Below are 21,327 nucleotides of genomic sequence, written 5' to 3'. Positions count from 1 at the left end.
GGAATGTCGTGTCCGCCATGTGTCTCATGTCCATGTGGAATCCGAAGTGTCTCTACCGAGTGTAAGATACAAACCGGTTCTGCTACGAACTATGTACATTCTGCAAGCACAGCCTGAAGGCGTTCTCCTCGGAGCACAATCTGAAGAGAAGTAAAACCGCAGAGCGCGTCAGCTCTGCGGACGTTTCCCGCGACTTAAGCAGCATTTACCGATTAGGAAATAACTGTTTTGTTACACCAATGAAAGTTTAAGCACGCGCCGCTATATTCTCACCGCCGTAGGAAATATGCGGTCCTTCCAGTCATCTATACTGAAACCCCTCTCCCACGAACTCACGTCTAAAAATTTTACGCCACAATACTCCAGTGAGTCCAGATGTTTTTTGTATATTTAGCCTTTTACGCCCTATTCTCTAGCGTAGGAATTCAAAACGAAGAAGAGAAAGAGAAGGGAAAAATATCGTGTTAGAGGCCTAACAGGCCGCAGAAGCGCGTGACCGCCATTCCCAGGTACCTTCCCTAGAAAATTTCTCTTAACCGAGGCTGGAAAAACTGGTCGTATTATTTACCAAACCTTCTTTCCACCACGGAAACGTTCCGCAGACTTCCTTAGTAGGAAAAAGTTGCAGAGTGCCCCTGCGTGACAAATACTCTCTAGGTCGCCGATAGAGCACAATGCACAGCTACCTGCAGCATGCGTCTTCCTCCTCCTCCCTGAGACGGGCGGCCGATGGTGGGTTAGGTTACGTTAGGTTAATGTTTAACGTCCCGTCGACAACGAGGTCATTAGAGACGGAGCGCAAGCTCGGGTTAGGGAAGGACTGGGAAGGAAATCGGCCGTGCCCTTTCAAAGGAACCATCCTGGCATTTGCCTGAAACGATTTAGGGAAATCACGGAAAACCTAAATCAGGATGGCTGGAGACGGGATTGAACCGTCGTCCTCCCGAATGCGAGTCCAGTGTGCTACCACTGCGCCACCTCGCTCGGTCAGATGGTGGGGCAAACCAGCGGGGGTAGGAGTGGTTCTTATGCTGAACTGCTCTTGCTTCTTTGCGGCTGGCACATCATGCAGAAATCACCATATCCCGTACCCAGTACATGCAATGTAGTATCTACAAGCGACTAGGTGGAAGAAGAGGAAGTAATCATCCACGCAAACACTGCTGTTGTATTAGAACTGGAAATAAACGTCAGATTCCCCACTCTGGATTTAATTTAAAATATTGATTTGATTATCAAATTGATTCTGATTTGATTATAAGAATAAGGCTAATTTGCGTAATAACGTACGCCACGATGAAACGAGGCATGGCATCCCGCATCGCCGCTTTCCAGGTATGGGCCCCATTCCATTGTAGTCATCTGTCTGTTGACGTTTCTAGAGGTACTCAGAGAGGTCTCTCCTAGTACACATTACCTCCGTCTCATGCAATCAGATACCCGAGAGAACGCACCTAGCTGTCGTCGTATTTGCTTACATGCGTGGAAACAGTCTCACGAAGCATGTGCACCTTATCGATGTTTGTGGAACAGACCGATGCCTTCAAGTGCTCTGATAGCCAGATATATATGGGACTAAGATCAGGTGAACACAGAGGCCATGCTGCTGCACCTCTGTGACCAATCCGTTGCTCTTTAAGTGTTTGTATTAGTTTTAGCTAATGAGGCACAGAAAATGGGGTGGTGTCCAGCCGTGCATAAACGTCATCCGTTGATAACTGACTGAACAGCACAACAATAATATGTTTGGCATTTAACGCATGGAACAATAGCATTCTATTACACTGCGTTGTTCACATTTTACGAAATCAGTACTCTTGTTTTGAAAGCAGCACAGCATTGGAAAGAGACGAACGAAAGAGCGTGTAGAAGGGACCATCAAAAAGTTTCCGTTCAAAAACTGTACACTCCAGAATCGGTATGCCAATCAGGCAAAATCGGCGTGAGTATTCAGCCAACTATCCCACAGACGCACCAGGCTGAAAACACCCGTTATTAAAACACCGTTTCCTGCTGCACATCCTCGTCCGACAGGACTCACCGAAGCTTCAGTGCCTTTTTATAAGGAACCCAGGGCGGGAAGTTGCCTGGGGAGAGATCAGGACCATGGGACGAGTGCTCCAAGTTAACGCAACTTCTGCGTTAAGACATTTACGATATGGAAAGGACCAGCACGGAACTTGGCACACCATTCCACGACTGTGCTTTTTGACAAACACTTCCTGTTCATATTCTTCAGTCATCGATGGATGTCTACCGATGTTTGTTCTTTGGCGGCCAACAAAAGAATAATAGCACATTTGTCCTGTTTGGACGCATCTGTTAATGACGTCGTCACAGATTACGTTTCGCATTTACCGCAACACGTCGGAAATACATGAATACCACAATGATCCTTTACCTACACGTCGGTGCCTATATACTCGAATCGGAGTACCACTGCGTCGCTTGTAAGCTGCGGCAGCGCCCTCAAAGGGAAACTGTTTGATCGCCCATGGTAGTATGTTTCACAAGTGCGTCACAAGCAAAGTACTAAGTACAGAGAGATACACAACCGTTATGAAAGATTAATCACCGTGACCCATGAAACATCCCACTCAATAAATACCAATCGTTCTTAGCACACGTGAAACGGTCCACATCCTAACAATAGATTCAGAAAATATTTTTGTAGTATTCTTTTTTCCTAGTGACTACAGGTACAATTCGTTCTACAATTCGGTATGTTATGCTTCGAATAGTGGTGGACAAAAATTAAAAGTAAAAAATAAGTGATTATGTTGTAGAGTAAGATGCTTTTCAATCACTGTTTTCAGTCAGAGAAGATTTAACTTCAACAGTCTTGATCCACAGAACCTTCGCAGACAACCAAGATACAGAGTGAGTTTCAACGCAACTTTCATTTTACGTCGCGTTTCGAGCTGATAACCTGTTAACATTATCCGCTAGCGTTCTCTTTCCCTTCGTTCTGGGGTCCGCTCTCAGGACTCGCTACAAACGCTGGCGGAAAGGCGGGACGCAGTGAGGCGTCGGTAGAGCGAGCGCTGGGCTGATAAGGCAGTTACCGACTCGGCCTGCAACTCGATTACCCGCTAACAGCACAACACCCGCCGCGCACGCGCCTTGCCGGTGCTAATTTCACAAGCTCGTACGCCACTATACGCAGACTCCACTTGTTGTGCAGTTGGTTCATCGACCGTCCTTGGGCGTCCTGAGGGAAGGATACTTACTCTCTCTCAACTCCTATAGTTACCCACACGAAACTCCAGCTGCACACTTCAATAATTTTATGCATTTCGTTCCCATGTTTGTTTTCGGCCTTTTCTTACCAAAATTAAAAAAAAAGTTGCGATATTTGCGGGATGTCCCGATTTTTAGTAATGTGACGATCCACTCACTGTACGCGTTACGTTGACACAGAACGTCCTGACTTTTGGGAACTCCTAACTGTTAGAAATATAATCTGTACTCACATCTAAAATGCTCGAGTACATGAAATACTCGAAAGAAGTTTCTCTACACGTCAGTAGCGACACTAAAAACTCTAGGATATGGTGCTCCAGTAGGTCTCGATCAACTGATGAACTAGACTACAGTAATGTTTCCCATCCTTGGAGTAATCACCCCCTGAGGCGAATAGAAGGGAAAACCGATAGAGGTACTCAAGGAACCCTCCGCAACACACCGTCAGGTGGCTTGCGGAGTATGGATTTAGATGTAGATGTAGAAGTTAAATTTTGTGGGTGTAAAAACAAAAGGATTGAATTTTGTTTCCATCGTGAATCTGAATAATTATAAAAATATTATTGTTGTTATCATCACCTCACAGGACTATAAAAATAGATCTAAATGACCAATAACTACTATTTTTTCTAAATACTAGCATCGATATGTGACACACAGTGGTGGAGGTGACAGCTTATGAAACGAACGCATCAACATCTTCCTCAACATGACAGTGGAACCGAGGCACATGTATGGTATATGCTTAATTATGTAATGAAAATGTCTTATCTCACATAAAGTTCATTCCAGAAAAAGATTAGAAATTACATCGTTATTCACATCTCACAAATAAGGAAACTGATACCACGACACAACAGAAACTTTTATTATTACTAGACGCTGTGGTCAAATAGAAAGCATTGAAACCCTGTAGTTCCCCAATTTCTGCTATTTCCGAAGTAAAGAGTCCAGTAGCGTAGTGATTTACGAATGCTATGTATAGTGCACAGCAAAAGGTCTTGCCGCAGTGGTAACACCGGTTCCCGTCAGATCACTGAAATTAACCGCTGTCGGGCTGGGTTAGTGGCACTTAGATCGGTGACCATCCGGTCTGCTAGGCGCTGTTGGTAAGCGGGGTGCACTCAGCTCTTGTGAGGAACACTGAGAAGCTACTTGATTGCGAAGTAGCGACTCCGGTATCGTAAACTGACATACGGCCGGGATAGTGGTGTACTGACCACATGTTCCTCCATATCCGCATTCTCTGACGCCTACGGTCTGAGGATCACACGGCGACCGGTCGGTACCATTGGCCTTGATGGCCTGTTCGGGCCGAGTTTAGTTTAGTTTTTACGTATAGTGCACACATGTCAGCTAGACTGATTTGAAATGGGGGGAGTGCGGGGTATGGGTGAGCAAGTGTTGCTAAGGAGAAAAATGGTTCAAATGCCTCTAAGCACTATGGGACTTAACACTTGAGGTCATCAGTCCCCTAGACTTAGAGCTACTGAACCTAACTAACCTAAGGACATTACCCACACCCATGCCGGAGGCAGGATTCGAACCTGCGATTGTAGCAGCGGCGCGGTTCCGGACTGAAGCGCCTAGGACCGCTCTTCCACAGACGCCGACCTGCAAGGGAGAGGAGAGGTGCAGAGGAAGTATGTTTTGTAACAACTGTCTACCCTCAATGGGGATAGTTAACTTTCTTCCCTGAGAAGTACTCGCAAGTAGCATTCGCTGGGCACTTACAATTGCTTCACATTGTATATATATAAAAAGTTGCAAATAAGCTGTACCAATTATTTCAATGACTCATAGTTCCTTATTTAATAAAAAGTCAACAGAAACTAAATATCATTTGTCTTTAGTCATTTTAAAAATATAAGCATTAAAAGAAAATTCGTTTTTTTCTTAAGTTCTCTTAGCACTAACTTTGATAATGATGGGAGGAGGGGGGTGGATAGTAGCTAATAGGATGGTTGGTTGATTTGGGAGAAGGGGACCACGTAGCAAGACCGTCTGTCCCAGCGAATTAGGAAAGTATGAGGAAAGAGGTCGGCAGTGCTCTTTCGAAGAAGCCATCCCGACATCTGCCTGAAGCAATTTACGGAAAACCTAAACCAGGCTGGCCGGAAACACCGTCCTCCCGAATGCGATTCCAGGGTGCTGACCACTGCGCCACTTCGCTCGGTACTAGCTAATGCTGACTCCACTCGGGGGTTATGCTAATGATAGTAAGGGAAGAGGGGATAATAGAAAATATCTGAGGTGGTATCGGTCCCAGAAAGATCTGATTCATTCGACTAGAGGAACGGATCTGCGGATACTCGAATTATACGTTTCCAAAACACTCAACCGCGCGACTTGTATTGATATAGTGTTGCCACCATGCGGCTGTCTTCCAGGCAGTGTTTCTTCCCCTCTCCCTTCCGCTTCTCTCATCTCACCTGTCGACACTTCGGTATTTCTCGTACAGTAATAGTTTAAGAGAGGAAGTGGAAAACGTTCTATGTACCTTTTCTTCCAAAACGCGTATTCAGTGCTACTCTGTACTCGGTGTACTGTTGGGTGTCAATAAACTTAATTCAGATGCTAGAAAGTATTTTAGACACGCGAGATACATGAAAGAGTATTCCAGACACGCGAGAGAAGATGGCGCGTTGTCTTTGTGACAAGTTGCGTTCCACTTTGACATTCCTAAAATTAAAAGGAATAAAGAGTGGTTTGGCTGACCACAGTCCTACTAGATAAAAACTTAACGCTGTATTTATGTACCTGTATCATCACGAGTAAAACGTAGTCTCTCCATATTGATGATAATTGCAATAAAATATATCTTCCTGCTACTTCGTCGAAAATAAAATTTTTTGAGACCATTGCTGGGTAACAAGTACAAGCAGATGGCAGCGAAGAAGAAAGCAGGAACCAGCCACTGTTAATATTTCTGTTCATTTATTCATATAGCGCCGTTACCTGTTTAGAACAGACAGGTTCATCTTTAGGCGGCTCTTCACGTTATTTTTATTTTTGTTGCTGTTTATATTAGCCGTTAGGAAAAAACTGCCCACTACTAATACAAAGAACAACGGTAATTTAAAAGGGAACATTGTCTGAAGACAAACGTTTCCTCTCGAAATTGTCAACAGCGCTATTTGTATAGATCCGCATCAACATCTGAATGGGTACCCTGTAATTCACACTTAACTGCCTGGCAGAGGGTTCATCGAACCACCTTCGCAATAATTCTCAGTTATTCAACTCTCGAACTGCGCGCGGAAGAAAACACATATATCTTTCCGTGCGAGCTATGATTTTCCTCACTTTTTATGATGTTCGTTTCTCCTTATGTACATCGTCGTCATAAAAATATATTCGCATCCGGAGGAGAATGTTAGTGATCAAAATTTCGCGAGAAGATCAAAGTGTAACGAGCAACGTCTTTGCTTTAATTATCTCCACCCCAAATGCTGTACCATGTCCAGAACACAATCTCCCCTATTTATCAATAATACAAAACGAGTAGACCTTCTTTTAACTTTGTCGATGTACTCCGTTGATCCTCTCTGTTAAGGAAGCTCCGGCCGCAGTGTCCGAGAGGTTCAAGACGCTACAGCCTTGAACCACGCGACCGCTACGGTCGCAGGTTTGAATCCTGCCTCGGGCATGGATGTGTGTGACGTCCTTAGGTTAGTTAGGTATAAGTAGTTATAAGTTCTAGGGGACTGCTGACCTCAGAAATTAAGTCCCATAGTGCTCAGAGCATTTCTTAAGGAAGCCACACCGCGCAGCAGTCCTCCAAAAGAGAATGGTCATCCATAGTGTACGCAGTCTCTTTAATAGATATGTTCCATTTTCTGAGTGTTCTGCCGATAAAACCGTCCTTGGGTCTGTTTCCCCGCAATATTTTCTATTTTCTTTCCAATTTAAGTTGTTCGTAACTGTAATCCCTAGGCATTTACTGGAATTTACGGACTTTAAATTTGATTAATTTATCGTTGTTTAAATTTTTCAGGTCTCTTCAAAGGACCATGTTAAATGTTGGATCTGTAATTTAAAATCATTAAGCTGGCCTGTGACATTTAAGGTATCGTGTAACCGAAGTTTGGTGGATTTCATTTAGCACTCATGTGACCTCACACTTTGCATTATGTGTGGTCAGTTGCCAATTAAATCGGTCGGGGGCAATCTTTGCCGGCTTGCTTAAGTATTAGTAGCGGCGAGTTGCGGGAAGAGCAGCGTACGTCGCGTGCAGCCTGATCGGTACGTTGCCGGCATGGTCTGCAAGCTCAGATTTTACGGCACCTGTACGATTGGAGGGGATAACACCTCGGCAGGAATGATGCGAGTCACGGCTCCTTTACATCTGAGTGGAGCTAAGTGCTGCTTTCTTTTTTTGGGTACTTCATACTGCAAGACCATGTCTGTGTTATGTGGAGTTGGACCTATTATACACTCCTGGAAATTGAAATAAGAACACCGTGAATTCATTGTCCCAGGAGGGGGAAACTTTATTGACACATTCCTGGGGTCAGATACATCACATGATCACACTGACAGAACCACAGGCACATAGACACAGGCAACAGAGCATGCACAATGTCGGCAATAGTACAGTGTATATCCACCTTTCGCAGCAATGCAGGCTGCTATTCTCACATGGAGACGATCGTAGAGATGCTGGATGTAGTCCTGTGGAACGGCTTGCCATGCCATTTCCACCTGGCGCCTCAGTTGAACCAGCGTTCGTGCTGGACGTGCAGACCGGTGAGACGACGCTTCATCCAGTCCCAAACATGCTCAATGGGGGACAGATCCGGAGATCTTGCTGGCCAGGGTAGTTGACTTACACCTTCTAGAGCACGTTGGGAGGCACGGGATACATGCGGACGTGCATTGTCCTGTTGGAACAACAAGTTCCCTTGCCGGTCTAGGAATGGTAGAACGATGGGTTCGATGACGGTTTGGATGTACCGTGCACTATTCAGTGTCCCCTCGACGATCACCAGTGGTGTACGGCCAGTGTAGGAGATCGCTCCCCACACCATGATGCCGGGTGTTGGCCCTGTGTGCCTCTGTTGTATGCAGTCCTGATTGTGGCGCTCACCTGCACGGCGCCAAACACGCATACGACCATCATTGGCACCAAGGCAGAAGCGACTCTCATCGCTGAAGACGACACGTCTCCATTCGTCCCTCCATTCACGCCTGTCGCGACACCACTGGAGGCGGGCTGCACGATGTTGGGGCGTGAGCGGAAGACGGCCTAACGGTGTGCGGGACCGTAGCCCAGCTTCATGGAGACGGTTGCGAATGGTCCTCGCCGATACCCCAGGAGCAACAGTGTCCCTAATTTGCTGGGAAGTGGCGGTGCGGTCCCCTACGGCACTGCGTAGGATCCTACGGTCTTGGCGTGCATCCGTGCGTCGCTGCGGTCCGGTCCCAGGTCGACGGGCACGTGCACCTTCCGCCGACCACTGGCGACAACATCGATGTACTGTGGAGACCTCACGCCCCACGTGTTGAGCAATTCGGCGGTACGTCCACCCGGCCTCCCGCATGCCCACTATACGCCCTCGCTCAAAGTCCGTCAACTGCACATACGGTTCACGTCCACGCTGTCGCGGCATGCTACCAGTGTTAAAGACTGCGATGGAGCTCCGTATGCCACGGGAAACTGGCTGACACTGACGGCGGCGGTGCACAAATGCTGCGCAGCTAGCGCCATTCGACGGCCAACACCGCGGTTCCTGGTGTGTCCGCTGTGCCGTGCGTCTGATCATTGCTTGTACAGCCCTCTCGCAGTGTCCGGAGCAAGTATGGTGGGTCTGACACACCGGTGTCAATGTGTTCTTTTTTCCATTTCCAGGAGTGTATTAACACGCCTACGTGATTTTGTGTATGATCATGGGTCAGTGTGGCAGACAGCAATTTGCGTTCCTGGCCATATTTCTTACAAGTGTAGTGTCAATGAACGGAATTAAATTTGTAGCATAATCTGTTGGAGGCAAGGCACCATTTGTAGTTGAGTATGCCTGTATTATTGCCTCAGCTGGCGCTGATATTTCCGCTTCTAAATAATAAGTAATTTTGAGGCTGTTAACCTTGCTTCTTGTATGTGTAGTCACTTGCACTATTAGTCGATATTTTCTACACCTTAGGCGTTCTCGCCTGTAGCCCTGTTTGCGCAGATGACTATTTTCTTTTGATGTATGTTGTCAGGGTAGCTTTGGCAGCGGACGACGTAGTTCTGTTCACTGGGCCCGGAGTAGAGACGAGTTTGCTTTCTGTCGGCAATCTGATACCTCTACAAGCCGCTACGGCAAGTTGAAAAAGAGATAGTGGGAGAGAAAGAGAGAGGGTGTTATACATGTGCGCATGGTAAACCCCTTCCTTCGAAAATTTTGTCTCCTTCATACCCCCTTGTGTTACTATAGATGACGCTTCACTGATCGCATTTGTACTGAGATTGCAAGTGCCTATTTGCTTCCAACACCCTGAGTGGAACGCATAAGTTTTAGTAAATGTTCACCAACCTGCAGTCTTCTACAGTAGTTGTCCTCTGCGCAGAAAAAAGCACATAGGTCGTGAATCCGTTATCATGAGGCTGTAAGCAACTCTTAGCGAGGAACTGATACAATGTGAATAATAAAATTTCTAATCAGTTTGTTTATACGGGATGCCACTTTTCTTTTTATTAGGAGAACACGGGAAACTGCACAATTAAATTTCAGTTTAGAGTCATAAATAATTTCTGTTATTCAACAAGTTAATGAACTGCGCATTTCCGTAACTACATCTCTCACATATACAAAGTAGAGATTGCAAGTTAAATCTTAACTGATACCGCGGCAGACAACATAGACTATCCGTCCTCCCGGACGGCTGAGCCAGCTCTGATCTTACAGCCGAAACATTTCGCCCACCATCCAAGTCTGACGTGATCCGAAGATCACCAAAGTGCTTCGCCTGCCATTTCGTTTAGAAGTTTTTAATATTCTGCTGGTTATTAATACTTGTGAAACTATGGAATCATAGCACCCTATTGAGAGATGCTTTAATTTGAAATTCAAGTAAATAGGCTGTTTAGTTTGTTTAATATTAATAAAAGAAATTATCATTTTTGCCCGCAACTTCCGAAAGCAGCAGCCAATAGCGGAGGATGACCACAATTTAGGCGCTCTCTCTAACGATACGCGTACCGAGCAAACCATCTGTCATCGGTACCTCACACCACATTTCATCATCTTGACACTGTTGCGTTCTAAACTACTTAAAAAATAACTTATTGGTCCTGAATATGGTGGCTGCAAAGCCAGAAATATGGTGAATCATGTAAAGTAAAGTTGATCGTTTAATTCGTGCCACGGAGTATCGCCGATAAATCGGGAACCAGTAGTCGGTCCTATTGGTGAATTTAGTAATCTCATGAGGTTTAAGGCGTGTTTTGCAAGCCCGAAGTTTCTCCTCGCTATGTCTGTTCTTTAACTACTTTAAACCTTGGACCCTTCTTATTGGTTCTGAGCGCGGTAGCTTGAAGGCCTTTTACTTATCATTATAAGCTGTTGAGACTTTCCTTTGCTCCATTGCCATTCGCTAGGTCCACTCGTTGTGAAACTTGCCTGCTTATTCCATGTTGGCTGTGATATCCATTTGCTGTCGTTCTCAACTTACTTTCAATTTTTGGCAATGCATATTCATTAAAGGTTATTGTCAACGTTTTTTTCTGGTGCGTACCATTCCGGAGTCACATTTAAATTTCATGTCCTTCCCACTTATCTTGTCTCTTTAAAGTCAGTACCACCATTAGAATGTTTTTTATTTCCAGTGTTACATTTACAATATCATGATTTCGGCCAAAAATGCCATTATCATGTGTTTTAATGTTGTACAGTCCCTGTGGTATTTAAAATATCCTATTAGACACATTGTCTAAGGGTCATTGTGTCTAATAGTGGATTTTACATACGACAGTATGCCATCTTAGACACTGTATAACATTAAAACACTTGATAATGGCATTTTAGGCCGAAACCACGATCATGTAAATGTAACACTGCAAATAAAAAACATTCTAATGGCGGTACTGACTTAAAGGAAATATATTATGACTGTGGCGCCAACTGAAAAAATTATTAAACTTTTCTTGTGTTTTGAGCAACTGCGTTTTCCTACTCTCGAATTCCAGTCACCCTTGACTATTAAATTTTCGTCTCCCTTGACCACCTGAATAATTTCTTTTATCTCATCATACATTTCTTCAATTTCTTCATCATCTGCAGAGCTAGTTGGCATATAATCTTGTACTACTATAGTAAGCATGGGCTTCGTGTCTATCTTGGCCACAATAATGCGTTCACTATGCTGTTGGTAGTAGCTTATGTGCACTAAAATTTTTTATTCTTTATTAAACCTACTCCTGCATTACCTCTATTTGATTTTGTATTTACAACCCTGTATTCACCTGACGAAGAGTCTTGTTCCTCCTGCCACCGAACTTCACTATTTCCCGCAAACAATAAAAAATTATTTCCACATTCGTCACGCCTGGGGATCACAACTAAGTTACTTTTCAGGAAAGCAGCACAGGACACTCGGCGAACGACGAGGTGGGCACGCTCCAACAGTTTCTGTAAGAGATACAGACCACACTAACGACGCATCCAAATTTCCCGGAAAGCACAGATTGACAACTTATGGAAGATTCACATAGGGCAGGGCAGTAACAACAGAGCCCACTAATACTGCCAGACTAGATTATACAACACGGCTTGAAAACAGGAAAGCGTACCTGTATCAGTTAACCATACTCAGAGTCGTTCCTCTTGCAATGGTTGTGTCAGAGCGAATCGATCAAGACACCGAGCACCGGCGTGTGACGACACGTTTCCTCCCACCTTGATCGTTCCTCCTCATCCCAGGTTATTATACGTCTGCAGTCGCCCGCCTCACCATCATTTCAGAACGGAAGACGCGGTACAAGAGCTCCACCCGGCGACCAGAGGGAAAGAGAACCAGACATTCGATCCAGAGAGCGCAATCGGTGCGAGCCGACGCGGCTCATTACGTCTCTCTATGACGTTCACGTCATTTTTCACAATCATTACGTCAAGCATCATAAAGTTATTTTGCGTACATAATTATTAATTTGGTGCCTATAAAATACGGTTGTGAACTCTACAAGTATATGTCAGGGTGGAGAGGGTGAAGATAATGTAGCACTAGAACAACATAATTGATATCTATTACTACAAATGACTGGAACTCAGTTAAGTACAAAATGTTGCACTTTAGTGTAAGTTTCTAAATAATTATTTTACCTAGTCTTTGATGCTTATCAAACGCCACAGTATCGTACATTGTATCAGCTATGCAAGAAATTATAAATTTTACGTTGCAACAGTATATAAACACATAGGATGAATTGCACATGAGGATGTTGATTGTCATCACCTAACGTTTTCCATCACTAAATTAGGAGAGGAGTGAAGATAACGCAGCAAGGAGAATCGTTGACAACTATTACAAATCATCGAACAACCTGCTGCATTCGCAACTATAGCTTGCCGAAACGGTAATCAACTGTACCAACACCTAATAAAAGTAGCACCAAATGCAGAACACGATTTTAAGAATGTCTTGTTGTGATCTATCACTTAACGGCAGAAGGACATGCTTTGTTCATACACACTCACGAGACGACCCAAGTCAGTAACAGGGAGATGTGACAGTGTTAGAGTCGATATCTCGAAAACATTTATTTGTATTATAGTAAAACATCGCACACCTCGCAGTCAAATTACATATTCCATTATCTAAATTGTGTGTATAACTCGTTATAACGTATGTGGCTTGTATATTGGTACTGCTGATACGAAATTTTAAGACAAGCATCACTTATTTTCATAAGATGCTCGATGGGTGTACGACACTATCGAGTAGTATGCATCTCCGAACTAAATATTTCCGTCTGTGAATTGCCAGTATAACTTAATAAAATAAATGCGTCTGGCATCCCTGTCATAATACGCAAAATCTCTAGGAATATTCAAGGAAGATAAAGTTGTACTATTTTGTATGTATGATATTGCACATTCTGAAAACACAGTAGGATTTTACGAGATGCAATCAAGTTCTAAGGCCTCCGATTTTTTTTCTCCGGACTGGAAAGAGATCGACACATGCGCATTGTTTTAAAATGAGGCCGCGTTCATTGTCAATACGTCCCAGAGATGGCAGCACCGTATGGCAGATGGAATTTTACCGCCAGCGGCGAGAATGAGAACTGTTTTAAATACTTAAAATGGCGACGTTTTCCTTACTTGAACAGCGTGCAATCATTTGTTTTCCGAATTTGCGTGGTGTGAAACCAATTGAAATTCATCGACAGTTGAAGGAGATGTGTGGTGATGGAGTTATGGATGTGTCGAAAGTGCGTTCGTGGGTGCGACAGTTTAATGAAGGCAGAACATCGTGTGACAACAAACCAAAACAACCTCGGGCTCGCACAAGCCGGTCTGACAACATGATCGAGAAAGTGGAGAGAATTGTTTTGGGGGATCGCCAAATGACTGTTGAACAGATCGCCTCCAGAGTTGGCATTTCTGTGGGTTCTGTGCACACAATCCTGCATGACGACCTGAAAATGCGAAAAGTGTCATCCGGATGGGTGCTACGAATGCTGACGGACGACCACATGGCTGCCCGTGTGGCATGTTGCCAAGCAATGTTGACGCGCAATGACAGCATGAATGGCACTTTCTTTTCGTCGGTAGTGACAATGGATGAGATGTGGATGCCATTTTTGAATCTAGAAACAGAGCGCCAGTCAGCTCAATGGAAGCACACAGATTCACCGCCACCAAAAAAATTTCGGGTAACCGCCAGTGCTGAAAGAATGATGGTGTCCGTGTTCTGGGACAGCGAGGGCGTAATCCTTACCCATTGCGTTCCAAAGGGCACTACGGTAACAGGTGCATCCTACGAAAATGTTTTGAAGAACTAATTCCTTCCTGCACTGCAACAAAATCGTCTGGGAAGGTCTGCGCGTGTGCTGTTTCACCAAGACAACTCACCCGCACATCGAGCTAACGTTACGCAACAGTTTCTTCGTGATAACGACTTTGAAGTGATTCCTCATGCTCCCTACTCACCTGACCTGGCACCTAGTGACTTTTGGCTTTTTCCAACAATGAAAGACACTCTCCGTGACCGCACATTCACCAGCCGTGCTGCCATTGCCTCAGCGATTTTCCAGTGGTCAAAACAGACTCCTAAAGAAGCCTTCGCCGCTGCCATGGAATCATGGCGTCAGCATTATGAAAAATGTGTACGTCTGCAGGGCGATTACGTCGAGAAGTAACGCCAGTTTCATCGATTTCGGGTGAGTACTTAATTAGAAAAATAATCGGAGGCCTTAGAACTTGAATGCACCTCGTACATGGCAGCTGATTTGTGAATATACAAAACTGTCGAAAAAACAGGTCACCAGGTGACACTGTTCCATAAGGAAATCCGTCTAAATGTAAATTAACACCACAATATTGCAAAAAGCTGCAAATATTGCAAATATCAAGAAACTCATTATTAGAGGTGAGATAATCCTTAACGCCTGAAATCTCAAAATTTTTCTAACAACGAAGTTTTCGACCTTCTGATACCTGACATTAAAACATGTAACAACTCCGATTACCATCAGTAGAGATATCTGAGACTGTCACCAACACTGTTAGTGAATTCGTCCAGTACGATTAGTCTAAACTAATTGTTTTGAAAATAACAGATTCTTCCCGAATATGTGGGCTTCCAAAGTTATACAATGTATATGTTATACACGTTATGTTATACAATACATATTAGACAATGTATATGTTATACAATGTATATGTTCAAGTATTCCTTCTCTTTGAAAGGTTTCTCAGCATCCTTTTAACCGTCGACTACTTTAGGTGTGGTTTTGCATAAACCGCACAGCTATTGAACCCATTAAAAACACGCTATTAACAACGTCAAGCATTTTAAGAAAATTATTCATCATTTGGTTTTGCAGCTCTTGTAGTAGCCGTGTTTGCAAACAAAATTACCTATCGTCAGTCGGAATTCTTATGTCTGTTCCTAATGTTTCTGCATTGTTGTGTATCGTATCGTAGGACCCACTGTACGTTACAGCGTAGTGGCGGCTTGTCATACACAGTTTCCAAATATCCTTTGTCATATGTATTCTCATCTGTTGCTGAAACTCACACAGAAACTAAAATCGTTTTGCGGGACTTCACTCGCATGTAACACTCCCTCACTTCACAAAATATGTTTCTGCTGGGTGTCTAGTCCGCTGTGTTGACATATGAGAATATCTGAAAATGTATCTAACTAAGAAATAAAAATTGGCACTGTGGTACATTCCGTCGGCACCTGGTAGATCAAGATGGTTGGCTGAGAAGAACGTCATACATTTGCAGCAGCTATTCACTGATGAAACAACAGTCTTACGGTTACTCAAGTGTTACAAGCGCTCTGTAAACCGTCGGGAATGCTAATATTGCACCCCCTTATGTCGGCGTTACAAACTGGTACTGTACTGATATTCCCACATTGTTAGATATCTCATTTATAATGAACTAGACTTTTCCGGACACAGAAGAGAAGGCGCTTCTCGTTTCACATACTCCTCATATCACTGCAGCCTTCATCAAATAGTGTTGTTACAATGTGCTACACGTCTTCAGAGTTTGGGCTCATCTGGGCTTTTCGTTCTTGGTGTTACGCTTTTCACAATCGTCGGAGTGTGTCGGTATTAAATGGTGCATTACTCCCGTGATGTGGCGTTTCAACAACGTCGCTATACACAGGCGACCTGAGGGAGAACCAACACGTGTGTTATTTGCTTCACGCTACTCGCTGGACAGTACGCCAGTCCGATTGCGGCAGAGTGTGTGTGTGTGTGTGTGTGTGTGTGTGTGTGTGTGTGTGTATGTGTGTGTGTGAGAGAGAGAGAGAGAGAAAGAGAGAGCGGGTGGTGGTGGAGGGGGGGGGGGGGGGGGGGGAGATGTTGCGTGAACGCCGCATCTGTGCAGCAGACACAGTCGATATGTGCACGGCGATTATTTTGCAGTTCGGCTGACGGGGAGCGGTCTGTATGGGTCTGTGTCCCCGAGATTTAGTGGCCAGTGTCTATCAGCTGTCATTCTGACGTCATACAGTAGAGCATGGCAGACGACGATATCTGCCGCTCTTTTGTTCTCGGCACTAGGGTAATATTCCGCTTCGCATGTCATGCCACTGCAACTGAATGAGTCTCTTTCATGCGTTATTCCGAGTCCCTCATTGAAATCGGAATCCACTGCGTCAGTATTTGACTCACGAACGCAAGTATGAGACAGTGTGTGTGAGGGTCCCGATCAAACCCCATTCTGCTATTGTTTCGAAAACAGTTGCAGGTTTAATTGTCACAGCTGTATTTAATAACAAATCAAGAGACGTTTTCCTGGAATGTGGTTGTCCTCACTCTGTTCCATAAGATCCTGTGCGCTGAGACAGCTGTATAAATTATTGAAATACGAACTGTAGTAAGCAACAAAAAAATGGTTCAAATGGCTCTGAGCACTATGGGACTTAACATCTGTGGTCATCAGTCCCCTAGAACTTAGAACTACTTAAACCTAACTAACCTAAGGACATCACACACATCCATGCCCGAGGCAGGATTCGAACCTGCGACCGTAGCAGTCGCGCGGTTCCGGACTGAGCACCTTAACCGCGAGACCACCGCGGCCGGCAGTAAGCAACAAGTCCGGTCTGCACGCTAAGTGGAGTTTCGAAACATTGAGCTAATTGTTGTTCATCATGGAAATGGTGTGTCTGCTGCACTTAAACTGCCTGACAATTATTCCTGTCAAACATGCACAGAGGGCTTTAGAGGACAGCTGTCTTTCGTTTGATCAGAGCATATGTCAAATAAAGGATCATTGTGGCTTGTCTGTATTTCCTACACCGTTATCTAGTTTCCCATCACCACAAACCGTCTCCCTAAAGTCAAAATAGATAGAGAAAAGAACATGTGTGAGATGATAAATAATTGCAAGCTTCCCAATTTTTAAACATGTATTCAACAGTAATTATAGTTGAAAGGCACTGTACTTTGTTGACATATGAGAATTTCTGAAAATGTATCTAACTAAGATATAAAAATTGACACTGTGGTACATTTGCATAGGTCTTAGCTGCCTGGTAGTTCTGTGTCGAAAAAAGGCATTGCGATCTCTCTTTCTTCAAATCTGTTGAAGTACGCATCTGCTAAAATTTCTACAAGTCTACAGAAAGAGTGCCCTAATAAAAATGCCACTACAGATTTAAAGTCTGAATAATAATAATCTTTATGCGCAAGACTATTCTAAAATTCAATAGCACAATTTGCCTTGCTAATTGCAAGAGGCGATGTCCTTGCTGACAGGACATGCCACTCGTCTTCTTACCTTGTACACTCCTCGAAATTGAAATAAGAACACCGTGAATTCATTGTCCCAGGAAGGGGAAACTTTATTGACACATTCCTGGGGTCAGATACATCACATGATCACACTGACAGAACCACAGGCACATAGACACAGGCAACAGAGCATGCACAATGTCGGCACTAGTACAGTGTATATCCACATTTCGCAGCAATGCAGGCTGCTATTCTCCCATGGAGACGATCGTAGAGATGCTGGATGTAGTCCTGTGGAACGGCTTGCCATGCCATTTCCACCTGGCGCCTCAGTTTAACCAGCGTTCGTGCTGGACGTGCAGACCACGTGAGACGACGCTTCATCCAGTCCCAAACATGCTCAATGGGGGACAGATCCGGAGATCTTGCTGGCCAGGGTAGTTGACTTACACCTTCTAGAGCACGTTGGGTGGCACGGGATACATGCGGACGTGCATTGTCCTGTTGGAACAGCATGTTCCCTTGCCGGTCTAGGAATGGTAGAACGATGGGTTCGATGACGGTTTGGATGCACCGTGCACTACTCAGTGTCCCCTCGACGATCACCAGTGGTGTACGGCCAGTGTAGGAGATCGCTCCCCACACCATGATGCCGGGTGTTGGCCCTGTGTGCCTCGGTCGTATGCAGTCCTGATTGTGGCGCTCACCTGCACGGCGCCAAACACGCATACGACCATCATTGGCACCAAGGCAGAAGCGACTCTCATCGCTGAAGACGACACGTCTCCATTCGTCCCTCCATTCATGCCTGTCGCGACACCACTGGAGGCGGGCTGCACGATGTTGGGGCGTGAGCGGAAGACGGCCTAATGGTGTGCGGGACCGTAGCCCAGCTTCATGGAGACGGTTGCGAATGGTCCTCGCCGATACCCCAGGAGCAACAGTGTCCCTAATTTGCTGGGAAGTGGCGGTGCGGTCCCCTACGGCACTGCGTAGGATCCTACGGTCTTGCGTGCATCCGTGCGTCGCTGCGGTCCGGCCCCAGGTCGACGGGCACGTGCACCTTCCGCCGACCACTGGCGACAACATCGATGTACTGTGGAGACCTCACGCCCCACGTGTTGAGCAATTCGGCGGTACGTCCACCCGGCCTCCCGCATGCCCACTATACGCCCTCGCTCAAAGTCCTTCAACTGCACATACGGTTCACGTCCACGCTGTCGCGGCATGCTACCAGTGTTAAAGACTGCGATGGAGCTCCGTATGCCACGGCAAACTGGCTGACACTGACGGCGGCGGTGGACAAATGCTGCGCAGCTAGCGCCATTCGACGGCCAACACCGCGGTTCCTGGTGTGTCCGCTGTGCCGTGCGTGTGATCATTGCTTGTACAGCCCTCTCGCAGTGTCCGGAGCAAGTATGGTGGGTCTGACACACCGGTGTCAATGTGTTCTTTTTTCCATTTCCAGGAGTGTATTATGTTCTTGACTATTTAAGTTTTTAATCGCTTATTTTATATCTTTATATTTAGATATAGTGGAAGGGTACGAATGACGTCTTGAATAAGAAGGGCTTGGAGAATGTTTTTCGTACCTGCTGCATAGCTATTACAGCTCTATTTTGGTTATGGAAGTAAGTGAACTAAACACCATATTACACTGCGATACAGTTCAGTACTAAACGATGCCGTGATGCGGCAAAGTTGGCAGTTCACGCAATGTGGAAAGTTCTTTTATAACATAGTGTGCTTAGATTGTTACATACGCTGATCAGCCAAAACATTATGACCTCCGACCTGCTACTGATATAAACCATTCCAGGCGATAGTAAGGACGCCTGGCGAGCAATGACTGCTAGTCAGACACACGCACAGTGCAGGTTTTAGCAGTGTGCATGCCGTCCATGTGCAGAGTGAAAAGGCGCGCGATCTACCTTACCTTAACCAAGAGCAGATTGTGAGGGCCCGGAGGAACGACACGAGCATTTCAGAAACTGCGCTGCTTGTCATGTGTACAAGGAATTCTCTGGAGAATGTCTCCCACAAGTGGCGATGCCAAGGTGAAACCACACCCATACGTCGTGGGCTTGGACGGCCGTCCCTCTTGAAGATGTCGTACGTCGTAGGCTGGGCAGACTAGTAAAACAGAACAGGCGGCGAACTAATATCAGACTTTAATGCTGGGCCGAGTTCAAGTGTGTCATAACACACAGTGCACCGAACACTCCTAACAATGGGCCTCCACAACCGACGCCCCATGCATGTGCCAATGTTAACACCTCATCAGCACCTAGGGCAGAAACGAGCATGTGACCAACGACACTGGATGTTGGCGCAGTGACGGAGCGTCGCGTGGCCTGATGAATCTCGATACCTTCTTCATCATGCCGATGGGAGTGTACGAATCCATCGACTTCATGGGGAATGTCTCCCAGGTACCTGTGCTGCGGGAAGGAGACAAGCTTGCTGCGCCTACCTCATGCTCTGGGGAACATTCACATCGCCATCCATGGATCCAGTGGAGCTCGTGCATGGAACCATGACGGCCAACGAATATCGTAAACTGGTTCGAAACCACGTACACCCGTTCATGACGATATGTTTCCTGACGGCAGTGGCACTTTTCAACAAAATAATGCATCATGTCACAAGGTCAGAAGTTTGATGGGGTGGTTTGAGGAACATTGTGGTGAGTTCAGTTGATGTGTTGGCCCGCAACTTGCCAGATCTGAAACTGTTCGAACACATTTAGGTTGTGTGTGACTGCACTTGGCGTCAGAACTCATGCCCCCCCCCCCCCCGGAATTTACGGGAATTAGGGGACTTGTGTGAACAGATGTGGCTCCGTCGCCCTCCAGCGACCTCTCAAGGCCTCTTTGCTTCCACGCAAACGCATCGCTGCTGTTATCCGTGACAAAGCTGCATATACTGGCTATTAGGCAGGTGGTCAAAATTTTCTGGATTATCAATGTATTTTGTCCAGTGTTGCATTTATTTTGTTTGTATCTGTATGCCATCTCAAGTCATGTCGAAGATAAGTGACTAATTTGTTTTGTTACCACAAGAATGTAATTGTGTTGGCTTAATCTCGCAGTGATGTTCCATGCATCATATTTTAAGCACGTACCCAGGATTTTATTTTGTGTTTACCAATAACTTTGAGCCATGCGTGCGCTGATATCGATTCCCGGCGCAGGTTGTACCTCTTTGGTTTCTTTCCTTCCCTCTGTAAGAAGCACTCTTGCGGCACCCGAAAGCAATTTTACAGCACGCGCGGCTGTCTTAGTGGTCTTGTCTTACTGGCTCTTGCTCTAGCTAAAGCCGTCGGTACACGGACCGTGCAACCGAACGTTGAGCGTTGAGCGTGTCAAGTTTCTGACGTCACAGCGTGGAACAGCACGTTCGGGAGTCTTCCGGAACGTGCAGAGCAATAGCTAGCATGTCAGATATTGTGAGCCTGCATCTGAGCGTTAACTAATGAGATGGCACAACGCCACCTACGTCACACGCACGCCGTCTCCCTTCAGTAGACAGTTGTGAGGCGCCATATTGACATTAATTTCAAGCCTATTCGTGAGTATGCCATTTCTGGGCACCAGAAAATTGAGAATCACTGGAAAACCCGTTGTTATCTGTGTGATTCATACCAAAAAAAATTATAATGAGCAACATCATATTCG

This window comes from Schistocerca serialis, chromosome 2, assembly GCF_023864345.2.
Source record: "Schistocerca serialis cubense isolate TAMUIC-IGC-003099 chromosome 2, iqSchSeri2.2, whole genome shotgun sequence".
Taxonomy (NCBI): Eukaryota; Metazoa; Arthropoda; class Insecta; order Orthoptera; family Acrididae; genus Schistocerca; species Schistocerca serialis.
The sequence above is the reverse complement of the archived record's forward strand: the minus strand, read 5'-3'. Positions refer to the sequence as shown.